General features: G+C 42.9%; 1 pseudogene; it reads left to right on the top strand.

Annotated features, from left to right (window-relative positions):
- Positions 1-1,133: 1,133 nt before the first annotated feature.
- On the top strand, positions 1,134-2,062 carry LOC119923831 (annotated as a pseudogene).
- Positions 2,063-11,438: the final 9,376 nt, after the last annotated feature.

Raw genomic sequence — 11,438 nt, 5'->3', positions numbered from 1 at the left:
TTGTTGGGCGCTCCAGTAAATCAATCACATTTATTGAGCACTTAATGGCTGCAGAGCACTGATGATGATTATGATGATGATGATGGTATTTGTTTTGCGCTTAATTTGTGCCAAGCACTGTCCTAAGCACTGGGGTAGATACAAGGTATTCAGGCTGTCCCATATGGCTAGAGAAGCAGCGTGGCTCAGTGGAAAGGGCACGGGTTTGGGAGTCAGACGTCATGGGTTCTAATCCCAGCTCTGGCACTTGTCAGCTTTGTGACTTCGGGAAAGTCACTTATCTTCTCTCTGTCTTAGTTACCTCATCTGCAAAATGGGGATTAATAATGTGAGCCCCACGTGGGACAACCTGATTACCTTGTATCTCCCTCAGCGCTAAGAACAGTGCTTGGCACATTGTAAGTGCTTAACAAATGCCATCATATATCCCCATTTTACAGATGGGGGAACTGAGGCACAGAGGACTTAAGTGACTTGCCCAAGGTCACACACTGACAAGTGTCGGGGCCGAGATTAGAACCCACGACCTCTAACTCCCAAGCCCGTGGTCTTTCCACTAGGCCACACTGCTCCACAAGCACTGTACTAAGTGCTTAGGAAAATTCAATACAACAGAGTTTGTCGACATGTTCTCTGCTCACATTGAGCTTACAATCAAGAGGGGGAAACCAACATTAATTATAAATAAATAAATTACAGTTAGGTACATAACTTCTGTGGGGCTTAGTGAGGGGTGAATAAAGGGTGAAAATCCAAGTGAAATGCTACCAGTTGTACTAGCCTCGCTGGTTGACAAGCTCTGAACTAAGTGTAAAGAATACTGGATTCAGCATGTCTAAGCACTTAGTTCAGAACTCTGCACAGAGTATGCACTCAGTAAATACTACTAATGGATTGGCTACCCTTGGATGAAGGTGGGGTATAATACAAGTCACTTGGCTTGATTTTTCTTTCTGTCATATGGGACCAAGGTGTTTTAAGAATGAGTGAAATATTACCTGGTAAAAATACAGTATGTTGTGTTCCATGGAACAAAAATGGTGCTAAAGAAATTCAATTATCCTTACCTTTTTAGGTAAACCTGTTCTCTGTTGTGCATGCTCACCGGTGTGTTCATCACCAACACTGAATCAATGGAAAAAAGGAACAATGTGACCGAATTAATCCTCTTGGGATTTACTCAGAATCCAGAGTAGTAGAAATTTTTATTTATTTTGTTCCTAGTCATCTACCTGGTAACTCTTTTAGGAAACCTTCTTGTGGTCATAAGCATCAAGGCCAGCCATAAACTCATCTCCTCTTTGTACTACTTCCTCTCGCACTTATCTTTCAGGGACACCTTCTACTCTTCTTCCATCACACCCAGAATGATTGCAGACAGCCTGTCTGCCAGGAAAGTCATCTCCTATAATGGCTGTATGGTCCAGCTCTTTGTATCACACTTCTTTGGAGGGACAGAGGTCATCCTTCTCATTGTGATGGCCTATGACTGTTACGTGGCCATCTGAAAGCCCCTGCACTATTTGATCATCATGAACCAGCAGGTGTGTACCCTACTGGTGGGGGCGACCTGGTTAGTGGGCTTCTTTCATTCAGTGACTCAGATTCTCTGTCCTATTCCGGCTGCCCTTTTTTAGTCCCAATGTCATTGATCAAAACTTTCTCTGTGACATGAATCCTTTCTTGGAACTCGCTTGCACAGACATCTACGTCATGGGCCTATCGGTAGCTGCCAATGGCAGATCTGCACTATCTGTTTCCTCATGTTGGTTGTCTCCTACGTGGTCATCTTGAACTCCCTAAAAAGGTATAGTTTGGAGGGAAGGCACAAAGCCTTCTCCACCTGTGGCTCTCACAACACAGTCGTTATGCTGTTCTTTGTTCCCTGTATCTTCACCAAATGAGGCCAGTCTCCACCTTCCCAGTGGATAAAGCAGGGGCCGTATTCTATGTTTTCATTACTCCCATGTTAAACCTCTTGATCTACACCGTGAGAAATGCAGAGGTGAAAAATGTCATGAGGAAGTTATGGAGCCAAATAGTGATTTCAAGAGAGAAGTGAATCACTTTCTGGGAATTATAATAATAATAATGATAGCGTTTATTAAGCGCTCACTATGTGCAAAGCACTGTTCTAAGCGCTGGGGAGGTTACAAGGTGATGGGTTTGTCCCACGGGGGGCTCACAGTCTGCATCCCCATTTTACAAATGAGGGAGCTGAGGCCCAGAGAAGTTAAGTGACTTGCCCAAAGTCACACAGCTGACAAGTGGCAGAGCCGGGATTTGAACCCATGACCTCTGACTCCAAAGCCCAGGCTCTTTCCACTGAGACACGCCGCTTCTGTTCTTTTCAGTGGGAGAAGGAAGGAACCAGCGGGTTCTTCAGATGCTTTAAGGAAAATCACTGTGGTGTAATCTCTTCTGAAAGAATCATACTTGAAGGTTTTAATGTATTCTGAATTGTCGGAACAATAAATGTCATTTCCTGTATGTGTTTGTCTTCCTTCTCATTATAGTACTTTCTAATGGTAATTGGAATCCTCTTAAGGGAAGAATAGAAGGGAAAACAGATAATTTTGGTAAATTGGAGAACACTCAGGATTATAAACTCAATATGTGAAATCAATATGTCCAGGGTGACATTGTAATGACTTTATCCATGAAGGAGAAGAGCGATTTTTATTGGGATTTGGATAGACTTGATGCAGCAGAGCCAGCATTCTGTGAAGAAAGAGGGAGGAAAACCTGAGGGAACACCTGGACTTGGGAAAATCAGTAAGAATGGCCCAAGCCTGCTCAAGTGGGCCCTGCATCAGCTTTTTAATCACTAAAATAGCCACCCACTTTCAGATGAAACAAAGCTCATCTTGAATATACTCCAACACAAACAGAGCTCCTGATGGACAATATTACACTTTGACAGTGAAACCTGAAAACTATTCAGGTTATTGTTGTTATACATGATGTAAAATGCTTACCTGACCATCATTAAACACAATAATAATAATTAGAAGAATAATGAAAATAATGAAAATTGTGGTATTTGTTAAGCGCTTACTATGTGTCAAGTGCTGCATTGAGCCCTGGAGTGACACAAGGTAATCTGGTTGGACAGTTTCTGTCCCACATCAGGCTCACAGTCCAAGTAGGAGTGAGAGCAGGTATTTAACCCCCATTTTACAGTTGAGGAAACTGAGGCACCATGAAGTTAAGCCACTTGTCCAAGGTCACATAGCAAACAAGTGTCAGAGGCAAGATTAGAACTCATGTCTTCTGACTCCCAGGCCTGTGGTCTTTCTACTAGACGAAGCTACTTCTCCAAATCCAATCCAAATTTAGTTTAGCAATATCATAAGGTACCAAAAATATTAGTTAAATTGTCCAGATGGTTTGATGTCCATCTTCTGGATAATTAAAATACCTGCAAGAGGCTTAATGATGACCTTCGGTAGCCCTATCAGAGCAAGAGATAGCATGTGTCACTACTAATGACAGCATCACCTATTTTTCTATATGAGATATTACCTGGTGAAATATCTCAAATCTTATATACTCTATTACTTGGCTCCTTGAGGGCAGGGATCATGTATTTTCATTTTATATGAGAAGCAGCACACATGACTTAGTGGAACGAGTACTGGTCTGGGAGTCAAGCAACCAGAGGTTCATTCATTCATTCATTCAATCGTATTTATTGAGCTCTTACTGTGTGCAGAGCACTGTACTAAGCGCTTGGGAAATACAAGTCTGCAACATGTAGAGACGGTCCCTGCCCAACAACGGGCGGGCTCACAGTCTAGAAAATAATAATGATGGCATTTGTAAAGCACTTACTATGTGCGAAGCACTGTTCTAAGCACTGGGGAGGATACAAGGTGATGAGGTTGACCCACATGGGGCTCACAGTCTTAATCCCCATTTTAAAGATGAGGTAACTGAGGCTTAGAGAGGTGACTTGCCCAAAGTCACACAGCTGACAAGTGGCGGAGCCGGGATTAGAACTCATGAACTCTGACTCCCAAGCCCGGGCTCTTTCCACTGAGCCACGCTGCCCTCCTCGCCCTCCTGTAGACTCGGCTTCTGCTGATGTCTGAGACTGCAGCTCTGCCTGGCTGGATGCTTGCCAGAAGGGGAGCTCCCACAAGTAGGTAGGTGAAGTCTATGAAAAATATCAACCTGGGTTTGAGCCCACGAGCACAGACTATACCACCGTTTTCACAAGGTGCAGCACCAATTCTTTTCCAGATCTCCTTCGGACTCACACCGCTCAAGGATGTGCAAGAATTTTCTTGTCTCTCTTAAACTAAAGCCAAACCTCATATGGAATATAAACCCAATCCCAATAATCAGGAGGGTGAACTGTTCTAAATCAGGGAGCCTCATCCTAAAACATTTTATTCTTTCTTTTTAAGGAGACGTGAGGTAAATTTCCCTTGGAAATTTACAGTAAGGTTCAGTTTTTGCACCTACTTTTAAGTAGCCTAACAGTACTATGTATTTAATCTCTCTTTCATTTTCCTTATTATTTCTTCCTAAGTAAAGGCTCCCGATCTCTCCTAGCCGTCCTCTGACTGAATTTTAAGGAGCAAAAGCAACATCCTAACCAGCAGAGTTCTTTCTCCTGAAAATGGATTGGGGAGATATTCTGTGAGGAAAAGTCCAAATATTTTTCCATCTTGAATATACTGTACTAAGCACTGGGGTGGATACAGGATTATAATAATTATGCTATTTGTTAAGTGTTTACTATGTGACAGGCACTGTACTAAGTGCTTGGCACTGTACTAAGCTCTGGGCACTATATTGAGCACTGGACACAGTCCATATCCCACATAGGGCTCATAGTCTAAGTAGGAGGTGGTAGGATTTGATCCCATTTTACAGATTGGGTGCCTGAGGTACAGAGAAGTTCAATGACGTATCCAAGTTTGCACAGCAGACAAGCGACAGAACCAGGATTAGTACCCAGTTCATCTGACTCCCAGGCCCATTCTCTTTTCTCTAGGCCACGTTCTTCCCACTTAACGTCTCTGTGCTTCAGTTTCCTCATCTGTAAAAATGGGAATAAGATCTCTGTCCTACTTCTCTCTTAGACTGGGATCCCCATCCTACCACACCTTGATATACTCCTACTACAACCCAGCCCACACACTTCACTCCTCTAATGTCAACCTTCTTTTTCTACCTTGATCTCATCTATCTTGCCGCCAACCTCTCACCCGTGTCCTTGCCATGGCAAGTCATTTAACTACTTGGTGCCTCAGTTACTTCATTTGTAAAATAGGGATTGAGACTGTGAGCTCCACGTGGGACAACCTGATTACTTTGTGTCTACCCCAGCACTTGGAACAGTACTTGGCACATAGGAAGCGCTTAACAAATACCATCATCATTGTCATCATCATGTCCTACCTCTGACCTAGGATGCCCTCCCTCTTCCTATCCAACAGACATTTACTCTGCCCACCGTCAAAGCCTTATTGAAGGCACATCTCCTCCAAGAGACCTTCCCTGACTAAGCTCTCATTTCCCTCTTGCCTTGCTCTACTCATTCATCCCCCGATCCAGCCCCACAGTATTTATGTACATATCCATAATTTATTTACTTATAATAATGCCTGTCTTCCCCTCTAGACTGTACGCTCAGTGTCTGCAGGGAATGTATCTGTTATATGGTTGTGTTGTACTCTCCCAAGCACTTAGTACAGTGCCCTTTTCACAGTTAGCACTCAATAAATACTACTGATATGTTGATTAATTGATTGCATCTACTCCAGTTTTTAGTACGGTGCTTGGCACCCTAGTAACTATCATTCTTATAATTATTTTACTATCCCAAGTGCTTAGTACAGTGCTTTGTACTCACGCATCCATGACACTTATGTATATATATCCTTATACTCAGTTGCTTCCCTTACCTGTAATTTATTTTAATGCTTGTCTCCCCCACTCCATTGCAAGCTTCTTGAGGTCAGGGATCAAGTCCACCAACTCTATTGTACTCTCCTAGGTACTTATCACAGTGTGCTGTCCAAAGTAAACGTTCAATAAATACGATTGATTGATTGCTCTATATACAGCAGACAGTCAATAAATGCTATTAATGAATTGATTGAAGAAACACTGGGCTTCACCGCTATGGAGATGTCAATGCTATTCCTTTGGTTCCCTCTAGACTGTTAACATGTTATGGGCAGGAATGTGTCTGTTGTTGTAATGTACTTTTCTAAGCGCTTAGTACAGTGCTTTGCACACTGTAAGTGCTCAATAAACACCACAAAATGAAGTAATGAAAGTTCAGCTTCTGTTCCTTTATCGGGGCAGGTTTAGTGCACCTTCAAATGCCTAGTTAGGAAATATTATATGTTGCCAACTTGTACTTCCCAAGCGCTTAGTACAGTGCTTTGCACACAGTAAGCACTCAATAAATACGATTGAATGAATGAATGAATGAAATACTTGGCCCTATCAGAACTCCTGTAAGAAGCTAACAGGCCCGAAATCGGGCACGTGACCACTAGCCAAATATCTTGTTATTTAGTTCACTTCTGCTTGGCATTATGGATGCATTCATCCTTGGAGAATCTCTGCAGATATTACACAACATAGCAGGATGGCATAGAAGGCATCAAATTCCCTGTGCACTGAAAAAAATCCTCAGTGAATTCAGCCAGTGGAGAAATGCCACTGTGAGAATGATGAAACTCTGTTGTTGTTGTTGTTGTTGTTCAGAATGGATTAAGGTCATTCATATCATGGCGTTCACCTCCTCGTGAACATTTTCTATAAAGTGCTCTTCAAGGAAAAGGAAGTGAAACTTCCCAAAGTCAGTTCAGAGCCTACAAATGGGGACATGCATGTTTGTTCCAAGTAAAATAAAATTTGGTCATTTTTTTTTTTGCAAACCTTCTTCAAAAAGATGATTTAGTGCCATTAGAGATACAGTCTTCATCAGACCCTTGGATGTTTATGCAGTTCGCCCTGGAGCTGAAAATTATTTTCTGAAAGCTTCTCAGGATTGGAAGAAAGGATTTCTAACACTAGAGATTGAAAATATCCTTTCCGCTGTTTATGGTCTCCCAGAGACATGGATGGGAGGTGTTCCCTAAATCATCACCGCGGCACAAAAAGGTATTAGGTAAAATGTAAAAGATTTTCCTGTATTAGGTCTGGTAGCATGGTCTCCAAGACAAAACCAGAAATCAAGGCCACAGGGAAAGATTTATAACTTAAGAAAGGATTATTAAAATAGTTCTCCATAAATAGAGAGTAGCCTGACCCGTTTGCAAGAAATTTTGTGATTGTCTATCAAAAGTAGTTTGCCACCTAAACTATTCAAAGCTAGAGAAATAACATCCTCATCTTTGGAAATAGCAAAGATGCATTTTCCCAGTTTGACCTGATTTTTGAGATTAAGTCTTCCAAGTAACGTGTCACATGTTTCTCTTCTCATTGAAAATAATTGAACAAAAACTCTTGAATGTGTTTAGTGGTGAATGGCTGTTTAAAATATGTTGATATGAATATTTGTTTTCTCAGCCTCTTTGTGGAGTTACAACTGCAAAACTTTATGATTGTCACGGCAGGTCCCATGGCAGGGAAATTAAAAATTCAGCTCAAGTATTTTGATGGAGTTTCTTAGGAATAGAGTTCAGGTTATGCTGTATGAGAACATTTTTCAGGTATATTATGGACAATCCCTATATTTGTTGAATCTAAGATATTCTTCACACATCTGTAAGATCACTGTGGGCAGGGTATGTGCCACCTGCTTGTTATGTACTTCCTAAGCTTTTGAACAGAAACGCTGTGTGCCCTAGTGGAAAGAGCATGGGCCTAGGAGTCAGAAGGCCTGGGTTCTAATCCCAGATTCATCACTTACCTTCTGTGTGACCTTGGTCAAGTCACCTAAACAGTGGAAGGATCCTCTCCTCAGAGCGCGCTGCCATAGATGCCCGGGACTCCGTTCCCGAGAGGCCCGCCCGCCATCACACCGCGCAGCCTTGCTGCTCCCGGAAGGATCCTCTCCTCAGAGCGCGCCGCCATAGACCCTCTGGACTCCGTTCCCGAGAGGCCCGCCCGCCCGCCATCACACCGCATGGACCCCGCTGCTCCCGGAAGGCTCCTCTCCTCAGAGCGCCAGAGAGGCCCGCCATAGACACCCGGGACTCCGTTCCCGAGAGGCCCGCCTGCCCCTCCCGCCCGCCATCGCACCGCGTGGCCCCTGCTGCTCCCGGAAGGCTCCTCTCCTCCGAGCGCCGCCATAGACGCCCCCTGCTTCCCCCCCCCCCCGACTTAAGCGACCTTCCTTATAGTGCCCCCCAACCCCCCTTCCCGGTCCGGTCCACCATAGACGCCATAGACTCCCCCCCACCACCCCGGGAAAAAGGCCCTTGTTATCACCAAGTTACATTAACGACAACCTCATTCGCACCTACTCAGCCTTCCTGTCCCGCCATCGACCCCCGGCCCACGTCCTCCCCCGGGCCTGAAATGCCCTCCCTCTGCCCATCCGCCAAGTTAGCTCTCTTCCTCCCTTCAAGGTCCTACTGAGAGCTCATATCCTCCAGGAGGCCTTCCCAGACTGAGCCCCTTCCTTCCTCTCCCCCTCGTCCCCCTCTCCATCCCCCACATCTTACCTCCTTCCCTTCCCCACAGCACCTGTATATATGTATATATGTTTGTACATATTTATTACTCTATTTATTTATTTATTTATTTTACTTGTACCTATCTATTCTATTTATTTTATTTTGTTAGTATGTTTGGTTTTGTTCTCTGTCTCCCCCTTCTAGACTGTGAGCCCACTGTTGGGTAGGGACTGTCTCTATATGTTGCCAGCTTGTACTTCCCAAGCGCTTAGTACAGTGCTCTGCACACAGTAAGCGCTCAATAAATACGATTGATTGATTGATTGATTAACAAATAGTAACATTATTATGATTATTATTAACAGTTTAAGTGGGGAGAAGAGATTGGAGACAGAAAGACCAGGAGTGAAGATATATTAAAACACAACATAAAAGGATGAACAAAATAATCTCAAAGTCTTGAAGGCGATGGAGGGAGCAGCTTTTATCCCTGACCCGGTGTGCATGGGGTATGCCAGGAGTCAGGACCCTGGATGGTGGGAGGAAACGGAGTAGTTATCCCAGAAGCTTTTCTCTGTGACAATGGAGGAATGGAGTGCAAGCAGGAGAAGCTCTTATCCCCACCCTAGTGCGTACAGATAATGCTGAGAGCAAGGAGCCTCTCTGGAGGGAGGGAAGGTGGCGGTTACCATGTGCTTTTCTCAGTGGTGTTGGAGGGGTCCGAAAGAATGCAGGAGCTGCTTTTATCCCTAGTGCACAGATCAGGCTTGGAGCAGAGACACTCGGTGGAGGGAGGGTAGGTGGTAGTTACCACGGTGCTTTTCTCAGAGAAGATGGAGGAAACATGAATTGAAATAGCAATGGGAGAAATCAAGTGCACTCAGCAAAATCAAAATTAGGAAACATCTACCATCTTCTGTCATTTGTAAAAACTTTTGCACGTCAAAGTTTGTGCGACCCTCTCTGTCTTTCTTCCTTTCTCTATATATATTAATTTCTATGTCTCTGTCAATTTCAAGATGGCCCCAATAGAAAATACCATAATAATCAAGGTTTAATAAGACTTTAGTGGAATACAGAGCTTTTACAATTCTGATCGACTACACTGATCATCTCTGTCAGAGAGATAATCTTTCCAGATACACTACCTGGGAGAGGGGAGGCACAATTGTGAACATTTGCCTGGATGGAGATGTTCAAAATAAATTAAAGCTTTTCTTAAGGCATCTCTGGACTCACAGTTCTTTAATCCTATCACTATTATTCAGGTTTCTCCCACCAACCCTAATGAATATGGATTTTGGGAAGGGTAGAGGCAACTCTAGAGGGAAACAGAATCTGAAGTTTGTATTTCATAGCCCTTCAACTCTTACTGATCAACCGAATTAATACTTACAGAGGTTGGGCTCTTGGATCACTACAGTTAAATCCCAATAAACCATTTTTATTTTTATCATTTCAGGCACACGGTTCTTGGCATGCTTTCCCCACCTGCAAAAAGTCCATGGGAAATTAGAAAAATGTCACAGAATTCATTCTCATGGGACTTTTGCAAGAGCAGAACGTTCAGATATTTTGCTGTGTGCCTTTTTTGTTCTATTACATTATTCTCTTATTGGGAAATCTACTTATTCTCATCACCATTGGATGCAGCCATCTTATCAACCAACCTATGTTTTATTTCCTGGCACAGTTGCCTTCCATCGACGTGTGCTATACTTCTACCATTACCCCCAAACTGATCTGGGACTTACTCGCTAAAACAAAAGTCATTACTTTTGACAATTACGTGTTCTACTCTTCAGCATGCTCTTCTTTATGTGCATCGAGGTCTTCATTTTTTATGGCACTTATAAAGCGCTTACTATGTGCAAAGCACTGTCATCAGAATAAATAGAAGTAAGCATGTTCCCTGTCCATAATGAGTTTACACTCTAGAGGCGAGCTTAAAGTCTAGACATCTGGTGAAAAGAGCATGAGCCTGGGAGTCAGAGGACCTAGGTTCTACTCCCAGCTCTGCCACTTGTCTGCTGTGTGACCTTAGACAATTATTTCACTTCTTTGGGCCTCAGTTTCTCACCTGCACAATGGGGATTAAAATTGTGAACCTTATGCAGGACAGGATTTGTGTCCAACTTGAATATTCTGTTTCTGCTCTAGGGCTTAGTCCCTGGCAAATAGAAAGAGCATAAAAAATACCATAAAAAACAAACAAACTTGAAAGCCTGTATTTATGATATAGCCTCCTCTCAGATCGCCTATCCTCCTGCCTTTCTCCGCTTGGCACATAGTAAGCTCTTAACAAATGCTATCATTACTATTGTACATATTTATTATTCTATTTATTTTGTTAATGATGTGCATATAGCTCTAATTATATTTATTCTGACGGTTTTGACACCTATCTACATGTTTTTTTTTGTTATCTGTCTCCCCCTTCCAGACTGTGAGCCCATTGTTGGGTAGGGCCTGTCTTTATATGTTGGTGACTTGTACTTCCCAAGTGCTTAGTAAAGTGCTCTGCACACAGTAAGCGCTCAATAAATACGATTGAATGAATGAATGAACAATGAAAAATGTAGAATTAATATGAGTATTTGGACAACACAGGAAGGAATATAGAGAGTTCTGGCTCATAAAGAGTTGAGGTCTTGTCTCCCATCCAGATTGACTGTCTCCTTGGCCAAGATTTACAGACAGTTGATGAAGAAGGGCCTCCCTTAAAATAAATGCAGACCATTATATTTCTGAGGTGAGTTTGTAAACCAGCCTTAAGCAGAGTGAAGCTGAATTTATTGTAGTAAATGATACATTTGTATTTCTAATGAGCTAAATATGCATACTTTT

Source organism: Tachyglossus aculeatus, unplaced genomic scaffold (assembly GCF_015852505.1).
Source record: "Tachyglossus aculeatus isolate mTacAcu1 unplaced genomic scaffold, mTacAcu1.pri scaffold_289_arrow_ctg1, whole genome shotgun sequence".
NCBI lineage: Eukaryota > Metazoa > Chordata > Mammalia > Monotremata > Tachyglossidae > Tachyglossus > Tachyglossus aculeatus.
The sequence above is the reverse complement of the archived record's forward strand: the minus strand, read 5'-3'. Positions and strand labels throughout refer to the sequence as shown.